We start from the raw sequence: 12,668 nt of genomic DNA on the forward strand, positions 1-12,668 counted from the left end.
ATCTCAGAGAGCTGGAAGCATTTGGGGTCTTGAACTTTATCAGGTTTGAATGTGTGATTGTGAAAGTAAAGAGCAGAGAAGTGACAGCACTCTGTAAATCAAGCCAGGAGGAGATCAGCGCTGTCAGAGGCAGGACTTTGTCAAAGGCAAAAGCAGGAGGAGGAAGCTCAATGCAGGAGCCATTATTAATAAGAGAGAGAAAGAGAAGAGAAGAGAAGAGAAGAGAAGAGAAGAGAAGAGAAGAGAAGAGAAGAGAAGAGAAGAGAAGAGAAGAGAGGAATGTCCTCTGAAATTTGGAGGGGGTGTTTTCTACATCCTAGAGAAAAAATGGCTCCTTGATTTCTGATAGCCTTCACAGATGATATGACTGTATTTTTAAAAAATAAAAATAAAAATGAAGTGTCAAGGGCTGGGGGCATGTTTTAAAGGAATATTTCATTATATGTACTGTATATACTTAAGTAGTAACCTTTCAGACACAAGGGTGTCAGCAATTGTGCAAGAGTACAGCGGCGTAGCGTGGGTTGTCAGCACCCGGGGCAAGGCAAGTAATTTGCGCCCCCTAACCCGGGGCAAGGCAAGTAATTTGTGCCCCCTAACCCCTAACCTGCCGCCGCTGCCAGCTTCTTCTTGCTGCTGCCTGGGCTGGGCTGGTGTGGTTCTCTCCCGCGCTCAGCGCTGCGCTGGGCGGCCGCTGCACTGTCCCTCCCCCAGATAGTCCCTCGCTCTCTCTCCGCACCGCATGCCTGGCACCCACCCCCTCCACAGTGGGTGACAACCCAGCGGCTCGGATTGGATTCGCACAGCCAGCACTGCAGTGAGAGAGAGTGAGTGAGCCAGGTAGAGGCAGAGAGCTGCGAGTGCGAGTGCCTCCCCCCAGATGTTGCGCCCGGTGCGGCCGGCCCCCCCTGCACTCCCCACGCTACGCCACTGCAAGAGTACAACATAGGCACGAGGGTGGCGCTGTGGGTTAAACCACAGAACCTAGGACTTGCTGATCAGAAGGTCGGCGGTTCAAATCCCCGCGACAGGGTGAGCTCCCGTTGCTCAGTCCCTGCTCCTGCCAACCTAGCAGTTCGAAAGCACGTCAAAGTGCAAGTAGATAAATAGATACCACTCCGGCGGGAAGGTAAACAGCGCTTCCGTGCACTGCTCTTGTTTGCCAGAAGCAGCTTAGTCGTGCTAGCCACATGACCCAGAAGCTGTAGCCTGGCTCCCTCGGCCAATAAAGCGAGATGAGAGCCGCAACCCCAGAGTCGGTCACGACTGGACCTAATGGTCAGGGGTCCCTTTACCCTTTACCTTTACAACATAGGCACATAGGAAGTTGCCTTATTCTAAGCCAGACCATTGGTCCATCTAACTCAGTATTGTCACTCTACACTGACTGGCTGCAGCTTCTTCAGGTTTTCAGGCAGGGCACATTATCAATTTTACCTGGAAATACCAGGGATTAAACCTGGGATCCTCTGCATTCAAGGCAGATGTTCTACCACTGAGCTACAAGGAGAGTTGCCAGAAGGGGAAATATTGGCTATATTGCTCTATTCATGCACCAAGGGTGCTTCCACGTAGCAGGACTTGGTACTACTCATGTATGCAAGTTTTGCACAGCATCCATACAGCAGCATTCTCATCAAGTTGCCAATCCCATATTATTCCCATTTAAGGAAGTCTGTTTCCACAGAAACTCTGGTAAGTTTTCTTTTCTTTGACTGCAGAAACTATGAAACTGGGTTAATGGAAGGTGGGGGATATGGGATAATATTTTGATGAGGATGATATCATACGGACATCAACACTTACATGTAAGAGCAACTCTGAGGCCACAATAAACTGCCATATTAAAATGCCTTCATTTGTTTTTTATTTAGGAAGGTGTTTATACTGCTCGATCAACAACAACAAAACAACTTTAGTTGATTTAAAATTTATGCATATTTACTCAAACTATTTGCAATGGGGCTTACTAAGTGTGCAACCTAATCATTATATGATAAAACCTTTACAACTAGAACTTTTCCAACTATTCCCATTCTGGTGTTTACCAAGAACAAGACAATATGATCAGACCAAAATAATACCTGAGTACAGGAAAAGGTGTAATTGAACTGGTTTAAGCCACTGTTGATACATGCTTTCGATATATAAATTGTGCCCTTTAGTCCATTGTTTCCCTTTCTTCATAGCTGAACTGAGAAATTGCTGTACAGAATGCTGGTCTAAATGTTTTACTCACCAAAGCAAAAATGCAACAATTATTTCATGGATCCTAATGACTTTGAGATTATAGTATCTAATTTAACCTCATCGTTTTGAGAAGAGGTTTAGAATGAGAATGCTGTTGAAATACTGGTCTTGTTTTTAAAGACGAAGAAAAATCTATGTCTGAGAGGAAACGAACTTCAAGGAGACCTGGCAGGAGAACATTTTAACTGTGTCAGCAACTTACATTAAGTTCCTTCAGAGAACAAATTTATTTTCCTCCATTGTTTTTTTCTCCCTACAGAGATTAAAAAATGCCAGTAGCTTTTGCAGGAGTGATGCATGGGCAGGAACCAGGAGATGTGAGCTTAAATCAACATGCCCCTTTTGTGATGATGATATCTATAAGGTGCTTTTTTAAAAAATAAAATAAACTTATGCTCCTGTATTGGTTTTGTTTTGGGGGGCTGCCTCTAAAACTGTAACATATGAATGAGTCAAAGCTGTGTTTAGAAACAAATGTTTAGAAACAAGCACACTTTCCCTCTGATGGAATTGGCAGTCTTAATATTCAGGGGGCTCTAGCCACCCTGATTGTCATTTCCACAAGCTATGTTTTATTAAAAATTGACCACAAAGAATACTAACCAATACATTTTCTCTTTGACCGAAGAAACATCTATGACCACAAATGCACTGTAAACCACATTTCTCATCATCATCATCATCATCATCATAACAACAACAACAACAACACCACTCTGGGCAGCTCCCAAAAGAATATTTAAAAAATGATAAAACAGCAAACATTAAAAACTTTCCTAAACAGGGCTGCCTTCAGATGTCTTGTAAAAGTCAGACAGTTGTTTATTTCCTTGACATCTGATGGGAGGGTGTGGATGCCACTACTGCAAAAGCCCTCTGACTGGTTCCCTGTAACCTCACTTCCCGCGGTGAGGGAACCGCCAGTAAGCCCTCAGCGCTGGACCTCCGTGTCCTGGCTGAACGATGGGGGTGGAGACGCTCCTTCGGGTATACTAAAGTATCTTATAAGTGGGATAGCTTAGGCCAGCTGTTTTAAGAAAGCTTTTCGAAGGCATAGCAGAGGGTTTTCTGTTCTTTCAAGTCAGTGACAATTTCTTTCACTTTCTGTGGTGAGTCAAAAACCTCAGCATTCCAGGTAAAGGGATTATAATGAAGAGTAAAAGGTTTCTTGATCTCAAGAGCATATTTTTGGAGCTGAGACTTCATATCTAGAGTGCTCTTCTACAAAAAAAAAGATGGTCTGGAAGGACTGGTCTTGATGAGGCTGGATGGCCACCACGTCTGAGTTTGTATTGTGGCTTCTTTGACAAAGCATAAAAACTCTTCAAAGGTCAGATTCATGTGCTTTTCCATACAGCAGCCAGGAAAAAATGCACAGGCAGTTAAACCGTTGCTTTGTAACAAAAGATAAAAGTTTCTAAACTATTGGTAGAAAAAATTGTTGGTTTCAGACTCCATGCAAGTCTGAAACAAAAATAGCTGGTTAAAGCCATGCTTATAACCATGCAGCTGGAGCAACCAGCTCAGAGCTCCTTACATACTGTATGGGGAGTGGGTCTGTAAGGTACTTTCAAGCCATCACCTTCCAAAATGTCTTTGCTAATCTTTAACACAGAACTAAAGCTCTAACTGACTTCTCAATTCCACCACCCTCTCCCTGGGGAATCCTTGAAATAAGTGTATTTACGTTAAGGCAGCATATGTCTATAAGATAATAAAATGTTATGTTTGTTTTCTATTACACATTATTTGATCTTTCATAGAGCACTCCCTCCAACCTTCGAAATATGTGTGGAAATCACCCAAAAGCACAGAGGGCTGGTGTTTCCTTTACAAGGATGAGATGTCATGTGGTTTCTGGGGTTAACCCACTCATCAAATAAAACTGCAAGACTGAGCCATACTATGATTGAACAAAACAATATTCCAACCATCCGTCTCCTGAGCTGCTTCCAGGGAGCCAGCAAAATAGCTTACCCACCACAATCTACTATTTTTTGTTGTTGTCACCCACTTAAAGAAACCTTGTTTAATTGTAGCGCATGAGTAGATTGATCAATTCATTCATTCATTAAAGTTGCATAAAGTTGCCCATGTTGCGATTGGGAAAAGGAAAATTATATTCTCTAGCCTCCTCCGTCTGAAGTGCTCCCTGTTTAGCCTAGGCTTTATTTATTTTTTGGAGAGAAATATTGTACATTAACATTCTACCCAAAAAAAACCCAACACCACCATTGGTGCTTCTCTTTCAGAGCAGGGATTTTCAAATTGTTCCATGGAGCCTTGTGGATCCTCACATGTTTATTGGGATCCTCAAGGAGAGAGGATCAAGCAAACTGGATGAAATTTCCTCCAAGACAGTCCCACAAAAAGAACAATAAGAATTTTTTTAAAATGACATCTAAAATGAAAAAAATGGGGATGGGGAACATAGAACACCAATCCAAAGTAGAACAACATTGGATACAGAATGAAAAACTCACGTTAAGACATTCCACAAAACTAGGTGAAAAGGTGAACTTTAGCATGTCACCAAAATGTATACCACGCTGGTAACAGGTGAACATCTGATGAGCAGGGCAGGTTCCAGATCCTGGAAGCCACTACCAAGAAGGCTCTTCCACATGCTGCCACAACTTGAACCTCTGTGTGACACATGGAAGAGAGACGTTCCTGCACTGCAGGGGGTTGGACTAGATGAGGTCCATTCCAACTCTACAATTCTATGCTTCTATGATTCTTTGTATAGCAACGTCATGTCATAATGATATTTCACACTTTACAGCAGCTCTTTCCATTAGTTATAGCTGCTGCAGTGAGTGATGTTCTGGATGAGAATGCTAATATTTTGCCATTCCATTCATGACAGCTATTGTCAAAATATGGTCCAGCGTGGAGTAGCTAAACAAGAGATGCATCTCACGGAAGTCAAGAGCCAAATCCCCATTTATTTATTGGCAGGCAATTGCATCACGGTGGCAGCCATGCCCACAAGATTGCCAAATTCAGCAATAAAGATAAAGATGACATCAGCAGCATTGTTCCTAAAATGTGATTCAGCGCAGATTCCAAATAACAACACCAGCTTCTCTCGTTGGGGGGGGGGACGGGACCCAAAGCATGTCGGGAGTAAGATGTCCCCTCTGGGTAGATAACCAGAATAGCAACTTGCATCAGGAGCCAGGGAGGCTAACCTGTGGGAAATGAGACTCATAACTTTACATCTGCTTATCAAAAGCAGTAGCCCATTGACCTCAAAGGGGCTGATTCACAGCTAGAGATTGTTACAAAACTTCCCCAGTCAGTCACATGCAGACTGCATCACACGCAGTCTCCATTTTGTCACGTGCTGCGTTTGGGGGTGGGGAAAGGACAATAGAAACCAGAAGGTGTGGAGCCAAGTTGCTTAGCGTCATGGATGCTGGTCTTGGAGCCGCCAGACTGCAGCAGCGAGGAGAGACTGCACTGCCTGTGGCACTGCCGTACTATGTCACAGTGTGTGGAATCACACTGGCATCACTGTATGTCACTTGAGGTGTCACAGTTCCTCCAAAGTGATGTGGGTGGCGTAAATGGCTCCCCCCCCCTTTTTTTTTAGCTTGGAGCAACCATGTGAGATAGGTTAGGCCAAGAGATAGCAATTGAGCCAGGCAGGGTCAACACCAACACTTTGAATTGTGCTCGGAAACATACTGGGAGCCAATGTAGATCCTTTAGGACCAGTGTTATATCGTCCTGGCAGCCACTCCCAGTCACCAGTCTTATCTGCCGCATTCTGGATTGGTTGCATGCATTCGGGGCTTCCTCTTCTGGAATGAAAACCCTGGGAGATCAGGGTTTGCATTGCCATGGAGAGAGCCTTGCATGCATACATCTGTGTATAGGTCCCCTTCAGACTGATGCTGAACTGCACATGAGCTGGGGCATGGCCAGTAGATTTGCTGGCATCTAGAGGGCAAGGCTTAGCAGAGCAGTTCCTTCATTTATGTGGCGGCTAATCGGCTGGACAGGGCTACGGTGGAACTTAGCTCTGCGTAGGATTCTGCTGTAATTGTTTTCACTGACACACCTCTGTGTTTAACCATTTACAGATGTAACTTTTTGAAGCTATGAAGACAAACAACACCAAGGTTTTGAGTGTAATTGGCATGTTGTACAGGGACGCGGCTGGTGCTGTGGGTTAAACCACAGAGCCTAGGACTTGCTGATCAGGAGGTCGGCGGTTCGAATCCCCACGACGGGGTGAGCTCCCGTTGCTCAGTCCCTGCTCCTGCCAACCTAGCAGTTTGAAAGCACATCGAAGTGCAAGTAGATACTGTAAATAGGTACCGCTCTGGTGGGAAGGTAAACGGCGTTTCTGTGAGCTGCTCTGGTTCGCCAGAAGCGGCTTAGTCATGCTGGCCACATGACCCGGAAGCTGTACGACGGTTCCCTCGGCTAATAAAGCGAGATGAGCGCCACAACCCCAGAGTCGGTCACAACTGGACCTAATGGTCAGGGGTCCCTTTACCTTACCTTTACATGCATTTTAATGTATACACAAACCATCTCTGGATAGTGGACATGACATTGGGCTAGATAGTACTGTTTTGGTGGGCGTACTGCATTGTCCAACAGGCTAGGCTTCATTGGTCATTTGGTCCCTTCAATCATTGTATACTGTGGTGCAGAAAATCGGGCTCGGCTGCACTGCTGCTATGCTCTGAGTGGTCAGCTGGTTGCTCCATGACGCAGCCAGATCCATTTTCAAGGCGTGTGGGAAAAGGTTTACTAATCACAGGTTGAAATTTGAACTAAAAATGAAAACAAGGCTGGAATAATGCCCTGCACTGCGGATAAGATAAGAAAAGCTAACATTACAGCCATTTCAAACCTATAAAGTTCAATGATTAAAATCACCAACTGCTCTGAGCTTGCGGCATGTTGTGGGATGGAGCGCCCAGGCCAGTCTGCGCTCCTCTCTCACGCAGCCCTGACAAGGAACTTAGACTGGCTTGCTTGGAAAGACATGCCACTGAAATGACATAAGAGCACAAGAAGATTGTGCTGGATCAAGCAAATATCCCACCTATATTCTTACAGTGGCCAACCAGATGCCTTTGGCAAACCCGCAAGCAGGTTTCCTCTTGGGTTTTCTGGCAAGTGGTGTTCAGAAGCTTTCCTGTCTCCATCTGCGATTCCAGTCAACTGGAAAGATGTCTCACCCAAGGAATAGGCACATTACTGTTGCTGTACATGTTCCAGAAGGGACGCGGGTGACGCTGTGGGTTAAAACCACAGAGCCTAGGACTTGCTGATCAGTGGGTCGGTGGTTCGAATCCCTGCAATGGGGTGAGCTCCCATTGCTCAGTCCCTGCTCCTGCCAACCTAGCAGTTCGAAAGCACGTCAAAGTGCAAGTAGATAAACAGGTACCACTCCGGCAGGAAGATAAACAGCGTTTCTGTGCGTTGCTCTGGTTCGTCAGAAGTGGCTTAGTCATGCTGGCCACATGACCCGGAAGCTGTACACCGGCTCCCTCGGCCAATAAAGCGAGATGAGCGCCGCAACCCCAGAGTCGGTCATGACTGGACCTAATGGTCAGGGGTCCCTTTACCCTTACATGTTCCAGAACCACATCAAAGTTGCTGCAATGCCCACAGGCACTTCCCCTCTCTCCAGTCTCTTCCTATAAGCTTATTACTGTGCACCGATGCAGGAGGCCAGCGCTATGCATTTTATATTTATTTCCTGCATAGATGCCCCACCCAAAGAGCTTGGGGTTGGTACCCATGGTCCTTTGCTTCCCAACTCATTCTATCTTCACAACAGTCCTGTGTGGTAGGTTACACGACACGGTCCCCAACTACGTGGCCAAATAGGGATTTTTTTTATGCAGAGCTCCCCAGTTCCAAGCTGACTCCCTAATCTGAATACATCATGTCACACATCTTCTGTGTCACTTCAGAAGTGAGACAATTATAATGCAAATAAGCACAGTGTGTGGCCCACCAAGCGAAACACTGTGCCATGTACAGCTATGGCACTTTTTCTTTCTTTCTTTCAGGGTGGCTGCTAGGTTGCATTTAGCTTGATGGGTCACATATTGTACAGACATGTTGTAGTGTGCAGACATGTGAAGAGGAGCAGGAGTGGGAGCTTTCAACTGCAACTCAGGTCATTGGGAATGACAGTCTGCGTGTAGGAAACCATGTCATGTCTGAAGGTGTTATGTTTTGATTTTATTCTGTGAACTGCCCTGAGACCTCCAGGTATAGGGCGGTATATATTATTAAAATACCCAGAAAGGATCAATCATTAAGATGACTAATTATTAGGTGTATTGCCTGTAGTATCAGAGGCAGTGTGTTTCTGAATACTAGTTGTTCAGGAGCACAAATGGAGAGCACAGGAGCCAACTCCTAGGGGCTGTGGTCCCTTCACCCTCCCCCCAATAAATATTTGAATGGGTCAGGACCCCCCCCCCCAAAGCTGATAGATATCACCATTCAAATGGTGTGTGTGCCCCACATCATGTGGTTGATTATGCGGGCCAGGGCTTATCTGCCCCATCCCCAATATTTTATTCAAGTTGGCACCCCTGGTGAGGAGAGTACTGTTGAGTTTATGATCTGCCATTGTGAGAAGAGGATGCTAGATGAGCCAGCAGTGCACTCCTTAAGTTCTTATGTAGGGTTCAGATTCAGAAGACCTAAGAACCTATATTTATTTCTATGTGGTCAATGCATTGCCGCTCTTGCATTGCAGCTCTGCGAGTGCAGCTTTCTCCCAATTGAAGAGCAGAGTGTTTGAGGACCAGGACATTCCCAGGGAAACCAAAAGGCTTGTTTACAAAGCTATTGTACTACCAACCTTACTATATGCTTGTGAAACATGGACCACTTATAAACGCCATCTCCAACTCCTCGAAAGAGTCCATCAGTGGTGTCTCCGAAAAAATTTACACATCACTTTGGGAAGACAGGCAAACTAATGCCAATGTACTGGAAAAAGCAAAGATCACCAGTGTCAAAGCAATGATTCAACAACATCAGCTTGGTTGGACTGGTCATGTTGTGTGGATGCCTTATTGTCATTTTCCAAAGCAACTGCTCTATTCCATACTTAAAAATGGAAAGCGTAATGCTGATGGTCAACAAAAGAGTTTAAAGACTCTCTCAAAGCAAGTCTAAAACAATGTAGAATAAACACCGACAACTGGGAAACACTGGCCTGCGAGTGCTCCAATTGGAGAACAGCCTTTACCAAAGGTGTCATGGGCTTTGAAAACACTGGAACTCAGGATGAAAGGGAGAAATGTGCTAAGAGGAAGGCAAGTCATCATAATCAACTCCCACCCAGAAACCTATGTCTCCACTGTGGAAGGATACGTGGATCCAGAATTGGCCTCCACAGTCACTTTTGGACCCATTGTTAAAACCGTGTTTATGGAAGACAATCTTACTTTAGTGATCCCAGAAGAAGCTCTTGTCTTGGAGTATACACTCAGCAGTAAAGCAACAATTTGAGAGGACTTTCCGGTTCTCTCTCTCTCTCCCCCTCTCTCTCTCTCTCTCTCTCTGTGTGTGTGTGGATTTACTTCCCAGAGTTTAAAGGACAGGTTTTTTTAAAAATGAAGGTAGCCTAGACAAAATATTTTCCGAATGTATCTTTTTCCTTTGAATGCATTTCTTGATTTGCTGCCTGGGGGAGTTTTGAGAGTGGGACTCCTCGCATCCATTGGGTGGCCTTGATAACCCTGCCTTGGCAAGGAGTGCGGATAAGAGGAGGGGGAGGGGAAGCCCAGCCCAGAGCCTGGCTCTCTCCGTCAGGTCCGCTCTTATCAGCCTGCTCCGAGCTGAGCAGCAATTTATTAAGCACAGCGTGTTACATAAACACAGCTTGAAAAGAATGCGCGTCTCCCCTTTGATAGCTACCAAAGTGACCTTTCGTTCTCTACTTAATGCATAGGCCCAGCCTGGAGACACGTTGCCCACGGATCCCTGGGACTTGGCACCGCGCCCTGATCCTAAACGCCGCCGCCACGTCCCAGGTTCCTGGGGCGCATTTCAGTCTCACGGGCTTCCGAGGATTCAGAGATGCGCAGCGCAGAGCAATCCAAGGCCGGGTCTCATCCGAGGCACATACACGACTCCTCTCCAGCGCAAAAGGGCTACACATATTTAAACATTATTAAAATTACAGGGAGTTAGAATTTTAGCTCGACTGTGCACTTACAAGATTTTGTTCCGTTTCTTTCTTTCTTTTTTAAAAAATAAATTCTGTATTTAGGACCCCAGCAACAAAAGTAAGGTTATGATGAGGATGATAAATTTTGAGGTGTTTCAATCATCGTTTTTAACGAGTTTTTATTACTCTGTATTATATAATGATATTTTTAAATGTTGTGAAGCGACTTGAATCCCAACTTGAGAGAAAGGCGGGATATAAATGCATAAAAATAAAGGTGGTGATTGTGAAAATAGATAATTTATAAATATACTTATGGTTTAGCTATTACAGTAACAGCAATAATGTGTTGATAAAAGCAATAGCAGGCTGACAGGGTGCAACATTTTAGATGCATAATAGAAGCCCCACCCCCGCCCTGAATTTATCCCATAGTTCAGTCGTAGGATTCGAATTTAGCAGCCTACGGAAGTCTCAGTCGCCTTTTCTTGACCGGGATCCCAACCACGAACACTTCTTTGAAAGTAAACGCTGCTGAATTAGATGTGATTTGCCCAGTGGGGCGGGAGTACACTGGGACCCATGCAGCTCGCGGGGGCCCCTGACACTCTGCAGAAGGGTGAACTATGGGACCTCTATAGGAGCTCTCCAGTGTAGAATAAAACCACATGGGGCGTTCGCATCGTAAATGTGCAAGCGGATCCCCAAACCGGATTACACACACACACAAAAACAAACGTTAAGACGATCTTCTCGCCAGAACTACCAGACATTCTTGATGCGTATGCTGCTAAAATAAGTCTGCAACCTGTATTTATTTATTTTTAGAGAGAGGGAGAGAGCCATTAAATTTAGCGAATCCCAGGAAACACGCTTAGCCTTGAGCTGCGAAGTCTGCGTGCAGATTTAACTTGGGGCGGGTCCCCATTTGACCAAGGACAATGTTGTGTGGAGCTGGTTGCCGCCCAGGAAAGAAATCCAATGTGTGAACAAACGGTCACGTAAACTCTCCTGAATGAATCGGTATCAGCGATCAAAGGAGATTTAGGAATAAGATGTGCAAGGATATATGAGGACAGCGGATTCCCCACCTCTGTTTTACCATTTATGTGCCGCCGGATCCCAGGCAGATCTGGGACAAAGCATTCAGCGGATCTTACTCCCAAGCTGTGTGTAAAGTTGTGTGGCAAGCTAAAGTAAGGGAAATGCTTATTTTAAACAGAAAAGAACAGAACAGTGTTTTTAGTACTGGATCGACTAAGAGCTTAATATGCTGTAGTTAGCCTTATCTGGTGGAGTTGTGCAACTGGAATCCAGCAAATGAAAGCTACAAATTTATTTATTCTAAAAGCAGAAAGACGAGGTCTCTTCTTTTTGTTTCTGCTGAAAAACTCAGCTAACTCTCTTCTCTCTTCTAGCCTAGCCAAAGGCTGCCATTCTTTGCTCCTTTACTTGGGAGTAAGCTCCTCTGAACTCCATGGAACTTAACGCCACAGGCCGATACATAGCCGTGATAAATTCACTCCTGGCCTTGCCTGAGGCTTTTAAATTCGTGAGCAAGACAATCCTGATTGTAATCTTCAGAGAAACTTTATGTTCCTCTTCCGGGCTCAACTTGCTCAGGACAGCTGATGGGTAAAATCCAGCTCTTCTTGTTTCTCCGAAGTCACATGAGGGATCCCGGTTACAGCTATTCTGTTCCGCGGTCCCCCTCCCCAGAAAAAAACCCAACATCAGACAACAATTAGTGGTGTGTGAATGGATTGGATCCAGAATAACACCACAATCCTGTGCATGTCTACTGAGCTGTGTGCTGTTTACTCCCAGGTGAGCGTGCAAAGGAGTACAACCGAAATTACTTGCATTTGGTTCCACTTTGAAGTAAAAAAAAAAAAGACTTATATTAGTCATCATGATTAACTTCAGGTTCAATTCACTGGGATTTGAAAGTGTCAATAACTCACAGAGTAAACATCTAACCTACTTATCTGCACTTAGGTTCTATTAAGTATGTTTTGACCTTAGACTGGACTAACCCAACCAATCCAGATAGCATCAGAGTTTCCTTTGTGCCAGGGCGCTGTCCTCAATTTTAATCATAAGTAAGAGAGTGTCCCTGAACATAAGAAAAGTGCTTTTTACTGAGCAGTGGATAACTATCAGTTCCCAAACGCTCGTTATAGGGGCGGAGGTACCATGGACAGAGATTTCCGGCGTGAAATGAGTAGTTCTGGGCATGTACAAAGTATCT

At 44.9% G+C, this 12,668-nt stretch overlaps 1 long non-coding RNA gene across 1 annotated transcript in view; it reads left to right on the forward strand.

Moving 5' to 3' along the window:
• The window catches only part of LOC308592629, an 82,032-nt gene extending 71,538 nt beyond the window's left edge, over positions 1-10,494 (forward strand). The window contains exon 2 of the long non-coding RNA XR_014010587.1: positions 10,199-10,494. This is a non-coding gene — a long non-coding RNA (uncharacterized lncRNA). The remainder of the gene's footprint in view (positions 1-10,198) is intronic.
• The last annotated feature ends 2,174 nt before the right edge of the window (positions 10,495-12,668 follow it).

This window comes from Podarcis bocagei (assembly GCF_964188305.1).
Source record: "Podarcis bocagei genome assembly, chromosome: 8".
NCBI lineage: Eukaryota > Metazoa > Chordata > Lepidosauria > Squamata > Lacertidae > Podarcis > Podarcis bocagei.